At 35.2% G+C, this 25,076-nt stretch overlaps 1 pseudogene; it reads right to left on the reverse strand.

Moving 5' to 3' along the window:
• Positions 1–20,881: 20,881 nt before the first annotated feature.
• LOC125344156 lies at positions 20,882–21,884 on the reverse strand (annotated as a pseudogene).
• Between the last annotated feature and the right edge of the window lie 3,192 nt (positions 21,885–25,076).

A 25,076-nucleotide genomic window follows, 5' to 3' on the forward strand; every position in this document is an offset into this window, starting at 1 on the left:
TAGCAAACCTGTCCATCTGAATTTATACCCTAGTATCACAAAGGAAAGACAGTATTTATTAAAACTGTGAATAGGTCATATCTCAAATGGTAGGGTTCCTGCATAGCAAGGAGAAGCTTATGATTTCATATCATAGTACCACCAAAGAAGAGGAAGAGGAGAAAGAGGAGGAAGAGGAGGAGGAGGAGGAGGAGGAGGAGGAGGAGGAGGAGGAGGAGGAAGAGGAGGTAGGAGTATCTCTTCTCACTAGTATAGGTCTACACAATACTGGCATTTTTAGAGCAATTAGGCAAAAGAAAGTAATAGCAGGCATATAAAGAAGGTAGACAATTAAATTATCCCTATTTTTAGAAGTTTTCTGTAATATGAGCATCAAGTTACCATCAAACACTTAGTCTTTAGACAATTCAAATATATGACATATGCACTGACAGGCATACTATGAATATCCGTGAGTAAATATCCTTTAGTTACTTTGGGGTAGGGCTAGAGTTTATATCCAGGTTCCTAAATTTGAGGGTAAAAACCACCAATGACCAATAATTTGTTCATAGAAAATTGCTAAAATATATTTGTTTAAATCACAAATACCATTGGTCAGTTATGAGGAGTCATTCAAATGAATACCATCAGTAATTCTTTTTAAAAAGTCAAATTTTAATGATTGATAAATGGTACCAAATTTTAAATATTTGTTTAACATTTTCTGGAAAGAATGTCCAAGTATGTCTTTTCCCATTTTTCTGTTTGTGAGTAGTACTCCTGTATCTAAAGTCTTATTTTTAACTAATCCAGTCTCATACTAATGAGCAAAGAAAAAAAGTAACTTAAGAATGTTTGCTATGATTGAACAGGTTAGGTGAGGTTTTCTTACAGTGAGGACACCGTGGCAGATGAGAGGGACATACATATTCTTCTAAGAAGGCCAGCTTATTAATAGAACTTGACTATGCAAGACTTGTTGGAATCCTAATGGAATATCAAATGCCATATTAAAGTATCTTACTGAAATCTCTCTGATCCCATATCTAAATAGTATGCTATTTCCTTTTTTCCAATCTTCCTTGCTTCCTGCCTTCTTCTTGCCTGCCTGCCTACCTGCCTGCCTGCTCTTATGTACATGGTTATATTTTCATAGGACAGATCCACCAAGCACTCTGTATGGAGTGTAATGCACACATTTTAAATTCAAAGCTGCTTTCAGGTGCTGCCCAACTAAATGAGATTAACGTTGCAGTCAAGGAGGCAACTGCTAAACTCATATAAACATCAGGAACTGTAAGTGCATAGTAAGAAATTACTTTGTATAGTAAGGAATTATCTCACAAAGAGTTGATAAAAACACAAGTGATAGATACTAGAAAGCACAATGCATTATGAAATATGGAAAGACAAGATGAAGAGGAGATGATCACAAAACAAGTGATCATAAACAATAACCTATCTAAAAAATAATGCAAATTCAAACACCTATCATATCAAAAACCTGTCATTGAATGTCATCTTACCATGGGTGCTGTTTTGGTCATCCTCTAATTTCTCAGCCACAGTTTTTGGTTATCCTGGTTCAACCTCAACTGCTTATCCCCCATCACCACTGTCATCACCCAGTAGACCCCACTAGTCAGCAGACATCTGCACCTGACTGAATTCATCTTCATATCAGTCATCATTTCCTTCATACACCTCCTGCTCTCTTCCACCTTTAACATATCATTTTTATCTCTCCTTTGTTTTTATGTTACCTTTTAATTCCCTCCCCCAGGCTTTACAGTAGCAGATTTACTTTTTATTTTATTGAGTTGATGCCTCCTTAATGGCCTAAAGGTCAGCTCCTCCAGACTTTCCATTCTTGGAAGAAGATCCCTGCTGTTGGTGTTTAGAATTGAAGCCCGTTTTGCAATTTTCTGAAGTGATTTATAGTATTGATACATATTGACTCAAAGGCAATCTGTTTTGAGAAGAAAAGAGAAACATATACTGGGTTCATCCAATCATAATAATACCGTTGAAATCTATAGTCAAAGTAAAATAAATCAGCTAATCTACTAATGTTCATTTCATAATCTATTAAAGTTCATTTCACAATTGCTTTCTATTGGTTTACTTTGATTCTACAACCAGAATAATATCTAAAACCTGGCCAGCAATCATGCTACTATTCTCTCATGGTACAGAATCATGAGAAGTTTTTCCCATTAACATGCTGAATGTTGTCCAAGTTCTTGTGAACACAAGTTACCATTTGTTTTCCTTCTAACATATTGCTTCCACATTAGATTTCTTTTTTATTGTTCCAGTACTAAGGCTTCAACTCAGGGTCTCACAATCTTGCTTGCCTTTCTTGCTTATGATTGGTGCAAAACCATTTCAGCCATGCCCCCAACCTGGCATTTTGCTGATTAATTGCTGATAGAGTGTCACAGACCTTTTCTGCTTAGACTGGTTTGAAACTGAGATCCTATAGGTCTCAACATCCTGAGTTACTTTGACTCACAGTGTTGGTTCATGGTTTTCTAATTCCACTGCTCTGGGCCCTAGCCAGTATACTCTTCAAGGTCAGCTCTTCAGTGACCTACTGTCTCTACTATGGCCTTACCACTGAAAAGTTCCACTACCTCCTACTAATTCCAAAACTTAACAATCAAACGTTTATCATATGATCCTTAGAAAATAGAAATTTATATTCAGAAATATAGGTGACTAAAGCCTTGTCAAACATTTGGAAAAAGCTTTAGAGATAATTTATTGCAGAAAATTGATCACTAAATATCACATTTGCTCTAATTTATCACAATATTGGAAGGGTAGAAATTAACATCAGACTGTTCAGGAATAAAAATAAGTGGGATACTCTTCGTACATGCCTTATCAGTACAATTCACAGTTCAAAGAGGAAATCCTTGTGAAGTTGGCTTATGAAAGCTATAGTAAGCCAATGTGATTTTGAGATATTATTCACTTTCTGCACTTTCTGGATACTAAACTTTTATAAATTTTAACTGGACCATATGTTGTGTATTAAATTCTAAGTGATTTTAAGTAAAGATTATAATCTGCTGGAAGTAAATTCAGATAGTAGTTTTATATGTGGAGAAATAAAACACATTTATGATACAGTCAATAATTTCTCTATTTCCCTTCAATTTGTTGGGCATTTTACACACTTAATATTTATTATTAAATATGTTGAATGAGTGAATAAATATATGCAAGTATTAAAACCAAGGATATATAAAAACATTAAAATCGTTCTATCTTTAAAGAGTTAACAGTAGTTACAGAGACATAATTTTATCTCTTCCTGTGATATATTTGGCAAACAAATTAAAACAATTTGAAACAAATTAAAAGAGCAGAAGATTAATCAGTAATTCAGTTGTTCTAAACAACATACTGCAGATGAAAATTATCTGATTTTGTGATTCTTTTTGAAAATAATGCAAAAAGGACTAATGGTGTAACTTGAGTGATATTGCACCTGCTTAGCAAGCACATGGCTCTGAGTTTAAACCCCAGTACCTAAAAAAATAATGAATTAATAAACTAATTAAACCAAATATATGAAGTCAGTTGTACTCAGTACTTGAAATGACAACATCACAATTATTAAAATGTACCTAGATAAGATAGAATGACATAAGCCATTAATTTGTCATGCTATTTCATAATTAGGAAATGAGAAGGCCTATCTTTACCCTTACTATTTCTTTTCCTTTAGTCACCACGGCTTAACTGAAATAACAACAGGATAATTTGCTGGTTGACAAATTTTCCACCATTGATATAAAAAAAAAAAACCCATTCTAGGTACCACTAACTACTACTTCATTTACACGAATATAAATATTTTCCTATAAAGCTTTTCCAAGAAGATAAACCATTATTATGGTGATAATTATTTCAATTGACATTTAATTTACAATATACATTTTGAGCTTCTCTTGGAAAATTCAAGACAATATTTAATAATAAACTGGTAATCAACTGAATCTGGTAATAAACTGAATCAAGACTCTTTAATAATAATGCCAATGAGAAATGATAGCCTAAGATGATAGCCTATATACATATGTATATGTGTGTGTTGTATTAAAATTAATCCATCAATGAGACAAGGGAATATTTATAATTTTTGTACATAGAAAACTAGAAAGTTGGGCTACAAATTAATATATTTTTGGTATATTGTCCCCCAAGTAATTTCTTCCCCAAAGTGTAAGCTTTTAAGTAAGCATACCTTTCTTGGAACTGTTATTTATACAAAAATTTTAATTAGTGCTAAAATGTCATCTTTTATTTTTTGTAATGTGCTCAAAACTTGTGTGATATTTTTTAATCCATTGATTAAAAAGCCTAACGTTTATATTTTATATTCTAATATTATTTAAATAGAGGAAAATATATTTTATCAAAATATTTTTCATTTTCAATGGAACATTCCTCAATCTTATACTAATGTTAAATAAAACTAACTGGCTGGGCACCGGTGGCTCTCACCTATAAACCTAGCTACTTAGAAGGCTGAGATCTGAGGCTCAGGGTTCAATGCCAGCAGAAAAATCCTCATGAGACTCTTATCTCCAAATAACCACTTAAAAACTGGAAGTAGCACTGTGGCTCAAGTAGTTGAGCACTGGCCCTGAGCAAAAGAGCTCAGGGACAGCACACAGGACTTGAGTTCAAGCCCCACAAGTGACAAAAAATAAATACAATAAAATAAAACTACCTGGCAAGAAGCACCTTGAAAAGAAAACAAAACCAAAATATAATCACAGAAAAAGAATATAGTCGTCCTGGAAATGCAGAATTAAACAAAGATAGTGTATTTACAATTGTTCAACACCACCCTTACCCTATAAGTCCCCAAACACATCAAGTTATCTGTGTTTTGTTTTGTTTTGTGGGTTATAGGGCTTAATGGAATATGTCTGTACTAGGAAATTTCCCCTAGATAATTTCAATATCCGGTTCATCTCATAGTTAATATTATCTGTTTCCTTTTGATAATTGATTTTGTTTTGTTTTCTGTAAGTTTGTGTACATATTGTTCTCTGGACATTTTGACATCTATTCACAAAGACTTTTGGGTGCTTGTATTGTTGCACACACTACTGTTAGAGATGCTGGAGGTTTAACAGTGAACCACAACAATAACTTTTTCCTATGTATCTCCAGATCTATATGGAAAAGCAAAGGTAGTATAATAAGATGAACAATGGTCAGAAATATAATAAATACCACTTGCATACAGTCTAAATATGATTAGTAATTCGATTCAATACAATCATCAGACATGAAGCTGTGGCTCAAGTAATAGAGCACTATCCTTGAGCACAAAATCTCAACAACAGCACCCAGGTCCCTAATTTAAGCACCAGGACCAGAACAAAAAGACACTCATGACAGAGTGAAGCTATAATGTACTTTCTTATTAGCATAAGCAAATGTTCCATACTTTTATTTATAAATATTTTAATAGTTATATCAGTGGTTAAAAGTGTTTTAGTTTATGACAGTAGTGCAGTAGTTATCAAACATTCAAGAGATCATTTGTAAGGAATTATTTAATAGAAAAATTATATATAGCATTTCACATAACTGTGATATGATCACATGTAATGATGAGAATCAATATTTAAGTATTTTTCTTTTTGCAAGCCATAAGTCAACATATGTAGATACAGAATATTAGCACTTTAATAAATTGAAAGAATTCTATGTTACCAAACTCAATGGTCCATGAAAAATATGTTGCTATGTTTGAAAGTTTCAAATATGGTGAATTACTATTAGTCAAAGTAGAGTGTGTATAATTTCACAAATACACATGCAAAAATGATTAATTTATTCAACTCAGTGCCTTTCTATATGTTCTTCTACTCTGGCTTCTCTTCATTTTGTGCCTTTTGAGTTTCAGGCCTAAATGAACTTAACATACTGTAAATCTTAAAAAAATATTTTATAGTTCTAAAAAATGTGTCTTCAACATAAGAGATCACTACTAAAACAGTAATATCTTGTTATAAAGACCTTGATATCTTTCTTATGTAGGAATTGGATGAAACCATCTGCTGCACAGGATTTGAGGATTAATAGATGTCACTGTCACTAAAACAACAAAGCACTATGATTATAGGCCACCTGCTATGACATGGAAATAGCCTCATTATAGCAAGCAAGATGTTTTAATGGTGACTATTAAGACATTCTTCTGTAAAATTGATTCTTCTCCTATTAGTTGTTTGATGGTTTAATGGATTAAAATACTCACTGGTTTCTAGGAATACTATCATATAATCATTAGTAATTTAATTCCTCCTATGATTTTTAGTCGGAGCACTTGAAACCTCTTACATTACTTTATAGTAAAGGATGTATTTACTTTAATATTTTTCCTCCTCTTGTTCTAGATGGACATTTCTCTGGACATTATCCTAAATCTATTACTCTTGCATCACTAACATTGCTTTATCAACATGCAATCATTGTACATAGAAACCAGCCCAGCATGAAATTACCATGACTCCATTCTGTTCAAATCCAGCCAAATTAGATATTTTCTACTGTATTTAACTCTCATGTAGGGTTTAAAAAACAATAAATTGATATTACTAACATTACAAATAATTATTTTTCTTTAAGAAATGTATTGATTGGCTCCTTAATATTATGACAATAAAGGAAGAAAATAAATATCTGGTGATAGCCACGTGTGTAAAATTTCTTAAACTTTTTCTTAAAATTAGATGATTATGTTTTTGTTGACTCTGTGGCTTTTCAGTGTAAAACAATTAAAATACAACTTCAGTGATATTACCAATTTAGGTGATGATAAAATTATACCCAAACTAATATTTTGATACCTCCTAGTAATTCATTCTCTGATGTTTCTCTTTCTTTCATGACTAATTAATTTCAGAACATTTTTGGTGGACCTGGGATTGAACTCACCACTTTGCATTTTGTAGAGAGGCACTCTACTGACTAAACTGTACCTCCAGACCACAGGACATTTTATATGTAGTCACATTCTACTTATTAGAACTAAATTCTTTGGCACAAAATTTGGTTCACAAAAGAAGACAATTTACTTGAAAATCTACAGTAAAAGTTAAAGTCTTCATTGCTGTTTTATAACTCACATTAGGCTCTAGAAATAAATACAAGCAGCCAACATATTTTTACTTAGTCTATTTCAGACATTGGGGAAGTGGGTGGGTAAATAGTTTTATTGCCTCTGCAGGATATAATATTAAGTTTTTGGTTGTTGGCATAAAATGTAAGTTGATCATACAAACAAAGAATATTATTCTGATAACTGCATACACATGGGAACCATTGTACAGTGCATTTCATTGTATAATATGGTATAAATCTTCATGAAAGCTTCTACTTTTATTGACTTCACAGAAGGTTATTCTCCTCATTAAATACTAAAGAGAGGAGAGATCGCTAGAGGATTCAAACCTTTCAAAATATAATCATGATAATTTTATTCCTGTCTGGTGTATAGGTCCTAAATGACTAAGAAAAAGAGAGTAAACATTCATCAATATTTGCTACATAGAAAATAAAACCAAGATCTTATGAATATTTTCTTCTGTTAAAAAAAAAATTTAGCTTTGTAAATATTTGTCACTAGACAGTTAATATGTAACAATGTGAGAAGGATTTCAACCTAATCATGATAAATGCAACTAACCAATTGGTTAATGTGCTAACCTGTATCTGTAGGAATAGAGTATACAAGTCTGTAGATGTGGGTTAAGCAGCAGAGCACAACCTTGACAAGTACAAAGCCCTGAGTTTAAAGCCCACTACAATATATGGAGAGGTGATGCCTTTTTCCCTGTTTTAATTAGACCTCAAGAAAACAGTGACTTTCCACAGAGGATCACAAGAGCCCCTACGAATGCATAAGATAATGCTAAGTGAAATGAACTCCATGTTATGGAAACGACTGTTATATCGCTGTTGTAATTACTTTCAACATGCCATGTGAAACCGTAGCTTCCATTGTTGATGATCCTCTTGTATCTCCTTCCTGTAGTTGTACCTGCACTATCACTGTATCCTGAGTGCACTGGATGCTGTATATACTGGTATTAGAACTAGGAAAGTGAAAGGGAATACCAAAATCGAGAGACACAGGATAAAAAGACAAACAACTACAAAAGCAATACTTCCAAAACTGTTTGGTGTAAACCAACTGAACAACTCATGGGGGGAGGGGGAAAGGGGAAAGGGGGAGGGGAGAATGAGGGAGGAGGTAACAAACAGTACAAGAATTGTACCCAAGGCCTAACATATGAAACTGTAACCGCTCTGTACATCACTGACAATAAATAAGAAAAAAACTTAAAAAAAAGAAAACAGTGACTTTGTCAAGGTAAACATTTAATTTTTCTCTCATTAACATATAATAATTTGTTACAACAAATTATAAACCTTGTGACCTTTATAATGTATATAATTCATTATAATTCATTAAATATTTTGTTTTTCCTGTGTGTGTGTTCATGCACACCTGCACACATGTGCATACACACAGACATGCTAATGTGTGTAAGTACTGGGGCTTGAACTCAGGACCTCATGCTCTTTCTTGACTTCTTTGCTCAAGGCTGGCACTCTACCTGAGACAGCTTCCCTTCTGGTTTTTTGGGGTCAACTGAAGGTAAGAGTTTCATGGACCTTCCTGCCCAAACTGGTTTTGAACAAAGATCCTTAGATCTCAGCCTACAGAGTAGCTAGAATTACATGTGTGAGCCACAGCACTTGGATTTCATTAATTTTAATGTTGTGACTATCAACAGAATCATTGACCACTACCTCAAAATGTTATTATTTTACTTAAAGCCAGTTGTCAATAATTATGTAATCAAATAGATATACTGCTCTAGATAACTCAGGCTGCTTACAACTCTTTCCATGGATATGAGACTGAAGACAAAAATTCAGGAAAATCCCTGATAGTCTAAAGATCACCTTCATTATTAAATACTTATTCTGTATGTATTATTTTTGTTTCTCAAAACTTAACAGTGAATGAGACAGTTTAGTTTTGTCTTCATCCAGATGCCATGACATTTGGATATACATTGAATGCTTGTAAACATTTAAAGTAAAAATAAAACATGCTTTTAACAAATATACCCACAGACACAGACGGGACACTAAACATTTGTTCCTATTAAAATGCATAACATGCATTTTATCCTGGTAACATTAGCTCTACTGATAAACCAGGTATGTTAGCACATGTATGTAGATCAAGCTATGTGGAAAGCTATAGGACGAAGATTTGGATTTTAGTACAGCTTTGAGCAAAAGTTGCTAGACTATTTGAAATATTATTTGAAAAGACTGTATGTGTGGCTAAATTGTAGAGCTCATGTGTAGTAAGCACAAGGCTCTGAGTTCAAACACAAATATTGCCACAAAAAAAGAATAAAAAATAGTTAGACTGTACAGTCAGAGTACTGATAGAGAATAGGAGTCAAAATTGTACGATTTTGTGCCTTCCTGGTGCCCACAAAGAAGATGTGTACACAAAACTAAGGAAAGAATTAATTATCTTTTCATGCAAGTTATGAGCAAACAGTACAGGGTGACAGGAGCATGCAGGACTTGAGGAGTAGATTTAAATAATCCAGAAAGAAAATATATTTCATGTGAAGTCTCCTAATGTTGAAGGAGGATTAATAGTACAGCAAGGGAAAAGTCAAGAAAGAAAATTTGAGCATAAAAACAATCTCTATGTAAGCTGGGAATATGTCTTAGTGGTTCAGTGCTTGCTTAGTATGGATGAAGCCCTGGGTTCTATTTCTCAGTACCACATAAACAAGAAAAAAAATCTCTATGCAAAATCTGGAAAAAAATTATATTAAGCAAAGTAAGCCAAACCCAAAGAAACCTAGGCTGCATGGTTTCTTTCCCTTGGTTGTTATAACTAGAATATGACTATAAATCTAGAAGTATATACAGTCGATGGTAAAAGACAAATAATAACACTTTGACATTATAAATTATATAGGACTCTAGACATTCAGAGAGACTAAAAGAGGATATTCTTAGGAGAAGATCACAAAGGCTCAACAGTTATGTGCATATGATCATATAAAATGATGTCTATTGAAAAGAAATCCAAGAAATGCAAACAAGAGGATTTTTGTTACTCTGCTTTTCTTTTTGCGTTTTTTCTCCTTTGTTGTTCTTTTTTATTTCTGTGCCTTTTGTCTCAGATGTAAACTTATGTTTGGAAAAGGATAACTGGGAAGACAGAAATGGTGAGACAAACCGTACGAATTCAACAGTGATACTCAGGGAACTGAGAACTATGTTGCAACTGAACTATACAACTTGTGGAGGAGGGAATGTGGAGGAATTATACTGGGAGAAAAGAAGGAAGAAGTGACACAGTTAAAAAAGACATGTAGTAATTACCAGACTCACCTTTAAAATAAGAATTTTCAAAACCATACTCAGCATGGCTGGGTGCTGGTGGCTCATGCTTATAATTCTAGCAACTCAGGAGGCTGAGATCTGGGGATAATGGTTCAAGGCTAGACCGGGCAGGAAAGCCTGTGAGACTGTTATCTCCAATTAACTACCAGGAAAACTGGAGGTAGATCTGTGGCTCAGAGTGCTAGAGCACTACTCTTGAGTAAAAAGCTCAGGAACAGCACCCAGGTCCCAAGTTCAAGCCCAACAACCAACAGAAAAAATAATACTCTCTTTTTAGAATATTTAAATAATGTCTGAAGAAATTACTAAACCACCCAAGTAAAAGAGTTCATTCAGAATAGTACAAAAAGAAAAGGTTCCACTTTCTACATTATATTCAAACATATTTTTTTCTTATTTTCTTATCTCCATGGCCAAATATTCCACAGACATAGTATTTTCCAAGATGCAAAACCACATCACAGTGAGAATATCAAAGAAGCCTAAAATCCTCTTTTCATTTGTATAAGACATAGAGAAATACTGTGGTTTATTCCCCTCAAAGTCATTGTTTAACTAGGAAAATTGAATGGATGAGTGGGTTTGGAATAAATGGGGGGCGGGATTATCAAAGGTGTGACATTGATCAAGATGTAAAAAACAAAAACTCTAATCAACTGGAATGTTGAATTGAAATGTATTTGTACAATTACTTAAAGGTAATATAAAAACATTTAAAGTGTAGAAAATTTTGGCTTAAATTTCTGGTATATTAAATTCACATGAAATTAAAAGCAAATTAGGTGACAGTGTTGGGGTAAAACAGTTGTTAGCTAAAATCCATACACAAATTTATCAAAATGCTGTGTTTATTTTTATGGGAGGTCCGGGACCCATTCTTTTATTGAGATGTTTTTTCTAGAGAGGATCTCTGCCTGAATAATTCCTTAATGAACATCTCTGACACACAAAGCATCAATTGGTTGAATACTTCCCTTGAAATGATAATTTTTTTAGAAGCAGATTTAGGGTAACAACATCCATCAAGACAGAATAAATGAGACTAATGTGAAGATGGATTTTACATAAACATCTTTTTGTAAATTACCTCCTGAACGCAAGTGTAGAGATTGTTCATCCCTATCTACGAATATGCAGGAATGATGTTGTAGAAAGTGTTTATTCATCGGCCATCTGAGAAAATGGACTATGAAATGCCTGCGCTTCTTGACTTAAGAGCAAAATTGTTTTCTTACACATGATATTTCCGATGAGACTTTAAGTGACACAAACTTGTTAGCATTGTTTTGTTTAACAATCAAGTGGTACTACCTGAAGGAAAATCAAATTTTTAAAGCAATTCTTTGAGGGAGATTTGATTGTGTATCCCTATGTGTATCTTCACCCCCTCCATCACTTCCATGCATCAGACTACCTCTTCTAAAAACCACAACAGGCTTCATCATTCCATTTTCATGCACCCTCCTCCTCATGTCCCCCTCTCCTGTTTGTGCCCCTCACCCAAACAAAGGCTGCCTTACTTTCCTGCTATTCATTTCATTTTTTTGTGTGCATTAATTGCACCAAGGTAATTCATCACAATATTGCAAATGTGTGTAGGTTATATTTTGTTCATTATAATTCTCTTTATTGACAACTAATTCTTTTCAGAGAATGCGAACACTTATCTAAAAATATGACAGTGAAATCACTCATATTATGACCTAGTGGTAGAGTGCTTGCCTCACTACATGAAGCCCTGGGTTCAATTCCTTAGCACCACATATAAAGAAAAAGCCAAATGTGGTGCTGTGGCTCAGGTGGTAAAGTGCTGGCTTTGAGCACAAAGAAGCCAGGGACAGTGCTCAGTCTTGAGTTCAAGCACCAGGACTGGCAAAAAAAATAATTCAGGGACAGCACCTTGGCCCTGAGTTCAAGCCCCACAACTGACAAAAAAAGTGAAGATGGGAAAAATATGTTTAATATGAACCACAATATACAGAATTTCTAGTGTACTTCCTTATGGATATAGCACCATTTCTACTAGTATCGTTTTTCTTCTACCTGAAGAACTTCCTTAATTTCCACTAGTCTTTTAATTGTAATTTTATTGGAAACCAATTCTATTAGCTTTCCTTCATTAGAGATTTTCCTTAACTTTTTTCCTAAAGTTAATTTTCCTTGGATATAGCATTTTGAGTCAAAGATAGGTTTATTTATTAGTTTAAAAGTATTTCATCTTATGACCTTCAGTTTATGAAAAATAGCATTCCATAAATATAATCATTCTATTATATGTAATACAACATTTCCTCTCAGTCATTTTAAAGGAAATTTTAATTAACATGTCTATGGTCATTTGACTATGTACTTGTGCTGGAAATTTTGGTGAGGGAAACTAACTTTCTTTGGGTTTGCTTAACTTCTTTTATCTAAGATTTTTTTTTTTGAGTTGTGTAGCCCTTTATTAGCAACTAAAATAGAAGGTATCTGTTGTACAACATGGGTAGTAATTGTCTATTAATTATCTAAGATTTTATTCAACTTCTTTTCTTTATGCTGTTTTTGGGTGAAGTTGGAATTCCTTTCATTCCTGGATTCTCTCAATTGTCCCTGTCTCTTTACATGCGAAGGAGACAAATAGGAGATTAAGAATTGAAGAAGAGAGGCTTCACTTAGTCAAATCAGGCTTTATAATGGTCACTGAAAGACTTTCAGCTACACTGAAAGAAAAAAAAAAAAGAACACTTTTGAGGAATAGACAACATCTAATTTCTGTGGGAAAAATAAACCCTAAGTTAATTGTAAATAACTAGAAGTCAATTAAAGCAGAGTTCTGCCGGTAATGCAAATCTTTTATAGTTTTGTTTCAGCTAACTGCCTCATTAATGATTTATAGATGTGTATACAGCTGTGGGGACCCTAGCATTATCTAATGCACTCAGAGAATAATTACATATGAAAAGAACTTTGCAGCTCAAGGAAAAATCTCTGAAATTACTTATTGCATTAACTGCAACCATATTAAAATGCAAAACATTTAGAAATAGATTGTGATGTTTTAGCTCATAGTGTTGCCATTTTTAGAGAAATTGGGATTTTTATCATTTAAAAGTGTTTACATACTTCTTCAGTGCACAACATGCAGAAACATCAAGGATTTTCAAAGAAAGTAAGACATTTATTTACTGTTTAGAAGATAGATTCATAAAGCATTTCTTCTTATTAATTTGCTGTGTATAAAGAATAAAACTTTACAGTCAAATTATAAGCCAAAAGTAAAATGCTGCTGCTGATGACATACTGAAATACACATGCTTTTAAGATCTAGAACATCAGTTTATTACAAGTCTATAGTTAATTTTGAAAAGCTACTGCTATAAGCATTATATTTTTAGTCTCAGGTTTTTTCAGCCCTAGTTTAATATAATTTGTTGAATTTCCTTATCCATTCCTTCTTTGGAAAATATTTCTGAATTTTAACTGCCCAACTGACATTATAGATCATTAATTATTTCAGGACTGTTTGTTTCTAACATTTAATGTACATACATATAAATTTGACCATCTAGATATTTACAGCTGAATTTGTATTTACAGACTGTATGTTTACAATTTTTTAGTATTCTGCTTATTCCAGTGAAAGTTTAGTGTCAGCTGATTCTGAGTTTTCTAGGTATGCATAAACAAAATGGTAATTAATGAAAAACTATGAGAAAAATTAAAGTATCACAAAATTTTGGTTGTTTACATGCAGTGTATCCTATAGATTCATTATTGGAAAATGTAACTGTTAGCAGGCCTAACAATCATGCCAAATGCAAGTAGGCCCTCATATTTTCCTGTCAGAACTTACTCCACCAACCTTTAATAGACACATGCCTTTAATAGACACAACCTTTAATATACACATAATATTTTCTTATCAAAAAGAGAGAGGGGGAAGGGGAAACATATACATCTGCAAGGTAAAAAAACCAATAGTACCTAAAGTCAGTTTGTAGTTTGTAAAATTGAAATAGGGTTTTATATTCTCCCACTTGGGATAAATTTTATCTAAACCTTGTACCTAAAAACACATCAATGTATATTCTGTTTCACAGCAAAATCATGAATCTTATTAAAACAAAAAATACATTTAGAAAAGATAGAAGCTGAATAAGATGACCAATCTAATTTTTATGATAGGTGGTAGATATTTTCCATTTGTTCACATTAATGTCATATTAGTTTATGTCAAAAGATTAAAAATTATATCCCATGAAGAAATTTTAATACTTTGATATTAGTAATATAATGGATAAGATCAAAATGAAATAATAATGAAAAATAAATATAAATGCTTCAAAGAAAGACATTAAGGAATCTTTGGGTCTGTGGCCTTAAATATGACTTCTAACATTGTTTGCACATATGAAACATGATCACTGGGAAAGAATTTCTTATAATTTTGGTTGATCAACATTTCTGCTATATTTATGAGAATGAATTTTCATATTTTCTTAGCTTATGCACTTTAATAATGTAACAATTCAAACTGTATTTTTGGGCTGGGATATAGCTCAGTGGCAAAGCAAGTGGCCTAGCAAGTGCAACGTCCTGGGTTCGGTCTCCAGTACCAAAAAACAAAAAAAGACAAACAAATCAAAATGTATTTTTGACATTGATGCTTTCTTAAAATCACTTGGCCAAAGAGAAAATGTTGTTTATTTCCAAATAATTTTAGGCTTTCAGGTTTGGGGTTTTAAATAGAAGGAAAAAAAATGTACTTAACAGTGTATTTTCCCACTAATTATCTTGTAATTTGTTATAAAAATAATTTTTGAAAAAGTAAAATTTATTAATAGAGAGACTTAGAAAATAACAAAAATGTACAGAAAAGGGTGGCAAAGGTTGAACAAATTAGGGGAAAAAAGTCAATGCAGTTAGTGTCACAAAAATCAGCTAAGAAAGATAATATGGAAAAATAAATTATTAAAAATGCTTTAGGTATGTCCTGTAGAAGTGTATGTATATTATACTGAAGCAGAGTGGGGGTTCACTACAATGAAACGGGGTGCCCCCAAGGGAGGGGATTCCTGGTTCCCCCAAGAATCCACCACACAGTCTCCAGCTACAAGGTGACAAAAAGTTTTATTGGGGAAGTAAAAAGTGAACAAAAAGTGAACCGACCCGTCTTGGTCGCAGCCCAGACTTGGGAGCCGAAACTGCCGACCACGAGTGCAGGATCAGGGCCCAGACTTGGGAGCTGGGACCGCCCACATGTGTGCAGCCCAGACTCGGGAGCTGGGACCGCGTACACCTGTGCAGCCTAGACTCGGGAGCTGGGACGGCCTGTCCGTGTGCCCTTCCAGCCTGGTTATAAGGCTAACATCACAGACAAACTTGTCACACGCACGTGACCAATGAAGATACAACACTTACAGAGCATGTCCGCACACAGGTGGCCAATAGAGTTACAGTCTGTCTCATAATATTTATTTGAACTAACCTATCATTCTAGTTAGAATTGACACATGGATTTGGCGGGGCTCACATGATGCGGGCAGATATGCCTACTCATAGCCAGTTCCCTTGAAGCTCCCAGGCCTCAGGTAGTCAATCTACATAGTAAAGGGGAGCTTCCCTGAATAGGGTGGGGGAGGGCTTAGTGGAGATAGAGTTGGCTTCTGCTCTAATCTGAGCTGGAGTCAACCTGAAGTCCCTCCACAGCTATTGATGGCACTGGGCAGATCTGGCCTCCCTATTACATACAACATCCTCACAATTTAGGTAATTTTACCCAGCATGAGCAAGCAAAGTACATTGAGTATTATTAGGTTGATGGTGTACTGAAAAGAAAAACCAAACCATTGGGGAAATATATGTAGAATATAGGCGATTAATTAAAAACAGGATTGAATTTTTCTTACAGAACTTCTAAGGCTAAATGAAGAGTCACTGGAATACAATTTAAGTCAAAGATATCCTAAGGGATTACAAGTAGGTGTTGTCCATATTGGTACAGAATATGCAAAAGAACTGGGGAAAAGGAAGTTGATCTCAAGATTGTACTTTTTTACTCCAAGAGCAGAGACCACAGAAAATGTGGAGCAAATATTTTAAAAGCATCCTAAAAGTTTTAGAAACATTGGCAAACAGGAACAAAAGTTTTTGACTTCATGAAGGGGAGGGACGGAGGCCCGCTCAGGCCTAGATGTAATAGGCTGCTACTCTATGAGGTACAAGCAAAAATAATGGTGGTGTCCATGTAGTGTGAACTCTGTAGGTATGCAGACTAAATTTTAAGGATGTGTCAAACAGCCTTATGGCCAATCAAGAGCAATCCCATAAGGATGCAACCACCAAAGTGTCTCTATTAGGGCAAGGCCTTGTAGAGCATGAGATCAGGGACACCACGGAGTCTCCAACAGGGAATTTTTAGAATAGCCATGGATCAAGGCTGACCTTGAGACTCAGGACTCAAAAGCCATCAGCATACAATACCAACCTGGGAGAACTACAGGAAATAGACCCCCAATGTGAGAAAGCCACAGTATGAGTTATACAACATTTAACCATTAGAGTAGGGCTCTTTGGGACCTCAAGAGCCCAACTCCTATCACACTGTGTTCAGAAGGTGGGAATTGGAGCTTGGAGTAAAAAAAAAAAAAAAAAAAATTATTGTCAAGCCTAAATTTAACATTGATTCTACATGAAGTTTGAAACTTATTTGGAACTGACTTATTACCTTTATTCGTTTTTCTTCATTCTTTCTTTCATCTTATGACAGCATCATTTCAAATGATAACTGAGTTCATTGAGTCTTCTAGTTCTTGTTGGCTGTTCAAACCATTTACTGCATTTTTCATTTAAATTATTATACTCATCAATACTAATATTTGTTTGGTGCTTTTAAATCACTTGTTGAAATTCCCTGAACATTTTCATGGTACATAGTTTTAATCTTTGTCAAGTAATAAATATATTGCTTTCTGATAGTAGTAATTACTGGAATTTTATTTTGTTCCTTTTTTGTTTGGGTTCATATGTTCCTATCTCTCCATTTTCCTTGACTCTGTACTGGTATCTGCACTGTAGTAAAAACCACCAGTTTGACAAATTTTTAACAATTGGTCTCATGAAAGAGAGTTTCTGTGACCCAGGAATCCATGCTAATTAGCATTTAACAAGTTCAAAATAGACAACTAATAGCCCAATTTAAAATTTAGTGTAATATATACATATTAACAGAAAAAGAACATCAATTACACATAGAAAATATATCCTTTTGGAAAATAGTATGTGTTTATTGGTATATAGCAAAAAAGGCTTCCATTTCTCGAAGGGTTTTGTTGTTCTTAAAGTCAGCCAGGTACCAGATTCTAAAGGAACAATTGTCCCCCTCCTAAACCCGTCAATTGGCCTTCTGATTGCACTGAGAACGTCTCCCCTACCTTGAGAGGTCAGTGAAAAAATACCAAGTTACACTGGAAAACTGAAAACTTAAGTGTAACTAGTTAACATTTATAAGAGGCTATGTAAACTTTGTGCTACTCAATATGAAGTTCAAGTATTACTTCTGAGCTGTTTAAAGATCACTGAACTTATATGATATTCCAACAAGAGTGCAATTCACATTTGTGTTTCTCAACAAAGAAACCACAACTGGCTAGAACACAACCTATACAATTAGAATGTTTGTCCAAGTTAATGACACATGCTACGTAGTTTCACATATTCCAAGTTAAATCAAACCACATATTTAACAGCTTTGTAGTATACAACAAAGGTGAAAGGTAAAAGGGTCTAGCATTTGTTTGAAGCACACCATTACAATTTTTATAACACCCTTTACACTACAAAGTCTTTTAGTCAACAGCTACTTAGACACACAAACACAATGCAATGTGCATCAACTTGAATACAAAAGGAAACAAAACCATCCTTCCCCCCCCCCCACAAGCCATGGTGGGAAATATTGCTGACTTTGTCCTTTGAAGCCTGCAGGATGGTTATATCTTCAGTACAACATTATTACACTGGTATGAAAATCTGTATAACATCTGCATATATCAAGAATTTAAAAACATCTGATATGATTTTAGAGTCCGCATGACTAGTCATGTGACCTGCTCAAGATTGATTAGCACCATTACATACATAAATACACACATATGTGTGTATGTATATGTAAGTAATATGTACACATACATACATATACGTGTGTGATGGATCTTTTCTTTAAAAAAAAAAAAACACAAAAACTTCTAACTATAAGCTCACCCAGGATGAGGAGCCTGCTGAACTGATGAGATGATAGTTAAGATGGATTTCACAATATTGGTCTAGGTCTATTTTGTCTCTCTTTAGTTTGTTTCATTTACCTTTTTTTGCAGCAAACAGTATCATTCAGCTTGTGCACAGTTTCCCTATAAGGGCAAAAAAGTTTCTATCAGGTAGCCTCTTGTTTGTATATTGAAAGATGAATCTATTCAAAAATGCTCCCAAACAGAAATAACAGCATGCTGAATTCCTTTCTTTTAAAGTCTAAGGATTACATTTTTCTGAATCATTTCTTTTCAGTGAAACTGGCTACCTAGATTGCATTTCAGGCTATCTAACAATTGGCTTCTTAGTTAAGGCATCTCAACTGAAAATGGTTGTTTCAATGATGGATGCTGTGGATGAAAGAACACCATCAAACTTCTAAGAACTCTCATCAAACAGTAAAGTATTGTGCTCTGCCCAGGGGCAAGCAGAAGGGATTCAGCTGACTAGCTCATAAACGAGAAAAAGGGGTTTGAATTCTGAATTAGCAGTCTGTCACTTGTCACAACAACTATATGTATAAACTACATCATTTCAATATTCAGAGACACTTCTTACAGTTTTAGAATATTCTGCAGCATACTTTTTATCATTTGATACACCAATTTCCTGTTTGAAAAATTATATATTTCCCCCAAATATCTCTCTCTTTTTATTATATATATGTATATATTCACACATAACCATAAAGTCAAGATCATCTCCAAAATTATCTAGGATATTTCCTGGGGATACACACACAGACCTTCTGTTGAAATCACTAATTTCTCCTTTTACTCATCATGGGAAGACTAGCCCCACATATGAGCTAGGCTCTAACCTAGAGCATAACTGAATGCCAACTCCATCTTTACATGTATGACAGACCATCTTAACAAAGTAAATGTGTTTCTATCCAAAGTATGTAGTGCAGAAAGAGATTCAAACTATTTGCCTAGATCTCTGAAACTCTGGTATTGTCTCCATGGCAAGCAAACATATTTGAAATCATGTTATGTATGAAGCTTTGTTTCACTAGATTATCTTTACTAGATTATCTTTAGATGGTAGTGACAACTGTCTCTGGCCAATTGTGACTTCCTGAAACCTAAACCTAACAAATTAACTTAATAGAAAATAGACAAATGTCTTTTGGTCATTTGCTCAAAATAACTTTTTAAGCTAAAAAAATACATCAAGAGTAAGGAATTTGTCTAATCTCTTTTTTCCCACATAGAAACAATAAATTTTACAAGAATATTTCTCTACATTGCCTTTTTTGAACCCCTCTTAGTTTTAACTATAGTCTTCTCTAAGATACTAAAGTGCTGCGTCTGTTTTCTTCCTAATATTTGCTGCTCTTCAAAATGATTTCTGTAGCATATTTGAAAGGTAGTTGAAAGGTACTTTCTTAAAATAGTGACTTAGTTTGTGAACTGATTCTATAAAGGAATGAGGCAGTATTCCCTATCTATGACAACCAGCATAGTAGGCATAAAGGGTTCTTATTCTCTGTGACAAGCCCTATCATGTATCTTTAAATGTTTGTTACTAGGAATAACGTTCATATATTTTAACCACAGGAAAAATACATTCTCAAGGAATGATGGCCTAAATATAAAGCTGCCATAGCAGAGAGAATTTTAGGCAAATTCAAGAGTAATATACAAACACCTGAATTTGATATGAATTACTCCCAAACCCATCCATCAAAAAATAACTCTTACTGAGGAAAACTTACTAAAGACAAATCTAAACAAGACCCTTAAAAACTGCACTTTCTTCCATCCACAGTCAAAAAAGGATGGGAAGGAAGGAAGAAAAAGTAAAGGATGAAAGGCAATAATGACAGAAACCTGTTTGAGATAGCAAAGTAAAATTCTAATATTGTAAGAAAAGAAAATCCCAAAAGGTATACATGATGCTGAAAAAAATGCTTAAAAATAAGAAAACAAGATCTTCTTAACGAATGTCACTTTCCAACCCGTTACCATGATGATCTTAAATGACAATATCGAAGCTTCACCATGGCAACGGAAACTATCATCATAAAATGGTACAGTAAAGGTGATAGCTAGACCAAGAAGGGTCTCTTGGGAAGAGGTCTTCAGAGAGGCCCAATGACTGGTTGTATGGCTCAGTGTCAGGAATAATGGTTGTATAGTGGAAGGGGATGTCCAATGCCATTTTGGAAGTGATGATGCTGGTGATGAACAAGGCATTCAGCATAACTCAAGGTCATCTTTTCACTACGGTACCTGGTCAGTTTTATGGTTTTCCTGAATTCATTAGCAGTTGGAGCTTTGTATCCTCCTTTCCTCGGTAAGGAGTCTATAGTCTGAATGTGGTCCCATCCTTGATCCTTTGCAACCTCCTGTATGTAGGTGGCGGTGTTTTTTATCCTTTTTCATTGATGAACTCTATTCTAATGCCATGTACACCCACCTCCCAGTCCAAATAATCACAAACATCTTCAAAGTTAGTGAGCAAAGACACTGAGGAGAAAAGCCGTGGCAGCTCATCCCTTGTCATTGGGGAAAAACGGCTATCTTTAAGGGCACTGGTAAGTGTACACTCCCTGAATCCTGAATGCAAAGTCATGGCAGAAAAAGTACCTATGCATCCACGCAATATTTTGTCTCGACCGATCTTCCATGTTAAAAGAGTGGGCAGGGCTTGTTGATGAACCTGGGGGTCTGGGGCTGCTGGTAGCCATACAAGTGATAGTAGAGCACATCGAAGCAAAAGCAGCACATTTCCACTGGCACCACCATCTTCCGGGAGCCTGGCGAGGAGGATGAGGTGGCAGACGCTGAGGAGGGCAATGAAGCAGTGGCAGTGGCCAGGGTAGAAAGTAGCGTTCCGACTCCGCAACTCAGAGGTAGCGGCAGGGAGATACCCCCACCACTGCTGCTGCTGCAGCCCTGGGGGGAAGACAGGGGACAGCCGCTGCCACTGCCTCCTCCGGTTAGACCTCCTAGACCATTGAGCTTCGAACCGGCGCCTCCTAGTCCCAGCTCCCCAGCTCGGCACTGGCTCTCTTGGCTACAGTGGGAGGAGGAGGAGGCGCCACCACCTCTACCCGAGCCAGAGTGGGACAAACTGGACAGTTTCTGCTTCTTCACCCAACAGCAGCCCACCGCCATCTTGGAACAGTATCCCCCATGCAGTGCTTCCAATCCATAAGTATGATAAATGTTTTGACAGATATAACTTCCCTTTATTTAAACACTACAAAAATATACGTATATAAAACATCACATGCTACTACATAAATATGTACAGTTTTAGGCATAAATTTTAAAATACATAAAACCTTTTGTTTTAAATTACACTATCGGGATAGTATAGTGATAGCCCACAGAATGTGAGAGTATATTTTCAATAAAAAATAAATCAAGTTTTTGTATTCATAATATAGCTTTAAAAAAAAAACACTCCTGGGGTTCAAATTCAAGGCCTTGTACTTGCTAGGCAGGAACTCTTAATACTTGACTCACTATTTCTTCTCTTTTTTCCTGGGTATTTTTGGGAGAGCATCTTGCTTATAGCCTAACTGGCCTAGGTCATTGAACTATGCTTCCCACTATGATGGCATTTATCACCATTAGGGGTAGCCTGGGTCTATGATCCTCCCAATCTTTGCCTCCTATGCAGCGAATGTTACAGGCATAAACCCCTGCACTCAGTTTACAACCAACTTTCAAGAGGCAAGAATAATATAAATATCATAATTAACATGGTCAAAATACAACTAAACATTTCTCACCAAAAGATATTAAAAGGACCAGCAAATAGTATCCACAGGTTTGTCTACTAAAAAAAAATACACATCAAATCCAGAATATGATATCAAGTCACAAACCCTAGAACAGCTAAAATAATATATATACATTCATGGTATTTTTGATGTGGTAGAGAAATTGGAAAATATATTTTTCTACTAGCATATACAATAAAGCAGTTACTTCAGAGAACATTTCCCTCTTGTCTCACACAGTGTATGACTCCCAAATAAAAATAGTTACATAACAAATGCCCATATCCCCATGGATTCTCATTACATGATTTGTGATAGCCAAAGGTAGATATAAGCATAAATACACCTAAAATGGTATATTTATGCCATTACATATTATTTGACAATAAAATTATTATGCTGAAATGTAAAGTTACATGAAGCAATCTTGAAAACATAGGCTGAATGAAAGAGCAAGTCATATTTGTCCATCTGTCGATCTATCTATCTATCTAATGTGCTTGAACTGCTTGGAAAAGGCAATCTATGGAGATACAAAGTCATTTATTGATTGCCTAGACTTGATATGTTTTGGCAATAAAAACTGATTTCTGACAGGAGTGATTTTTCATTTTGTTGGTAATAATATTCAAAAATTTAGATGGCAGTGATGGTTGTACAGTCCTGTGTTTATGTTCAAAATACACTTATTGGACACTTTGGTGAATTTTATGATATGCGAGCTAATGAAAGACTAGGATGACTCCATCTTGAAACTGCAACCATCTTGTTGTTTGTGTTAAGCTAAGAATAAACCAACCGGCCATAAAAACCCATTTCCCGAAACCAACTGGCCATAAAAACCCATTTCCCGGATGGTCCAACCGGTTCGGGAACGTTCCAGATACTTTGACCACCCTGGAATGTCATCAGACCAATTGTTAGAGAACCCCTAGCCCCGAGTCAATCAGATTTGTCCTCACACCCCAACCCTGCACCTGGCTCATGTCAATCAGATTTGTCCTCACACCCCAATCCTGCCTGCACTTGGTTTATGTAACTTTGTGATTTTTTCCTTTAAATACCCATGTAAAACTCTGCTTGTGGCCTTCCTCCTAACCTCTGCTGTATCGGTGGGTAGGATGAGGCCCGAGTTGTAGCTTGCCTGAATAAAGCCTTGCTTTTGCATTTCGGAACATCTGGCTCTAAGTGGTCTTCTTGGTGGTCTCCTCGCGACATGGGCATAACACTATATCTAAAAATGCTTTAAGTAAAATTACTATATAGTCATGGAGGTATTTCTAAACTTTTCTGTTCTTTCACCTATGTCTCTTTCTTTGTAGTGTTATCACATTCCTATAATTTTTACTGCTTCATTTCACTGAACATTGAGAGACTAAATAAATGATAGAACATATCTCTGTAGAAGAGTACATTTTAGCAAATCCGAGATCTTATGTTTGAGACCCAGAGCGACAAAAAAATAATTGAATGATTTCAGTTGCACAGCATTATTGTTTCAAGACACTTTTGTTTATTGTAGATTCTTTTTAGTTGTGTAAAAATTTAGAATCATTTTTCACTCTACAAAAATTCTGCTAAGTGGGCTGGGGATGTAGCCTAGTGGCAAGAGTGCCTGCCTCGGATACACGAGGCCCTAGGTTCGATTCCCCAGCACCACATATACAGAAAACGGCCAGAAGTGGCGCTGTGGCTCAAGTGGCAGAGTGCTAGCCTTGAGCGGGAAGAAGCCAGGGACAGTGCTCAGGCCCTGAGTCCAAGGCCCAGGAATGGCCAAAAAAAAAAAAAAAAAATTCTGCTAAGTGGGGCTAGGGATATGGCCTAGTGGCAAGAGTGCTTGCCTCGTATACATGAAGCCCTGGGTTCGATTCCCCAGCAGCACATATACAGAAAATGGCCAGAAGTGGCGCTGTGGCTCAAGTGGCAGAGTGCTAGCCTTGAGCAAAAAGAAGCCAGGGACAGTGCTCAGACCCTGAGTCCAAGGCCCAGGACTGGCAAGCTCTCTTGCCACTAGGCCATATCCCCAGCCCTGTCTGGTTTTCTTTAAAATTCAAGTGTTTCCTTACATTATTTACTTGCGATCTCCATGATTTTTTAATGTGGACACTCATAACTAAAAACTTTCCTCTTAGTATTGCCTTTGCTGTGTTCTATACGAGGCAAGCACTCTTGCCACTAGGCCATATCCCCAGCCCATTTGCTGTGTTCTAAAGGTTCTGATAAGTTGTGTTTTCATTTCCATTTAATTGTAGGAATTCTGTGCACTATGCTATTATGAGCACAGTGACAAACTGCAGACTAAAATTACCTTATGATTTCTACCCAACTTCCTTTCAACCTTCATATTTTAAGCTCTTTCAGTAGCTGCTAATGCAAACTGGTTAATTTAATAGCTTTGCTACAGATTAAAGCTGTTGGAAAAGTGTCAAAACCTTGATTACAAGAAAACATCCAAGTTTTTCAGAACCTGAGAACACTGAAAAATTTTCTTTTCTCTTTTCTCTTTACCTCTCAGTTATGTAATAGCTGAAAGACACAGGAAGCAGAGTTTTATTTGGTTTTTGCATATGTCATGAAA

Source organism: Perognathus longimembris, chromosome 28 (genome assembly GCF_023159225.1).
Source record: "Perognathus longimembris pacificus isolate PPM17 chromosome 28, ASM2315922v1, whole genome shotgun sequence".
NCBI classification, from domain to species: domain Eukaryota; kingdom Metazoa; phylum Chordata; class Mammalia; order Rodentia; family Heteromyidae; genus Perognathus; species Perognathus longimembris.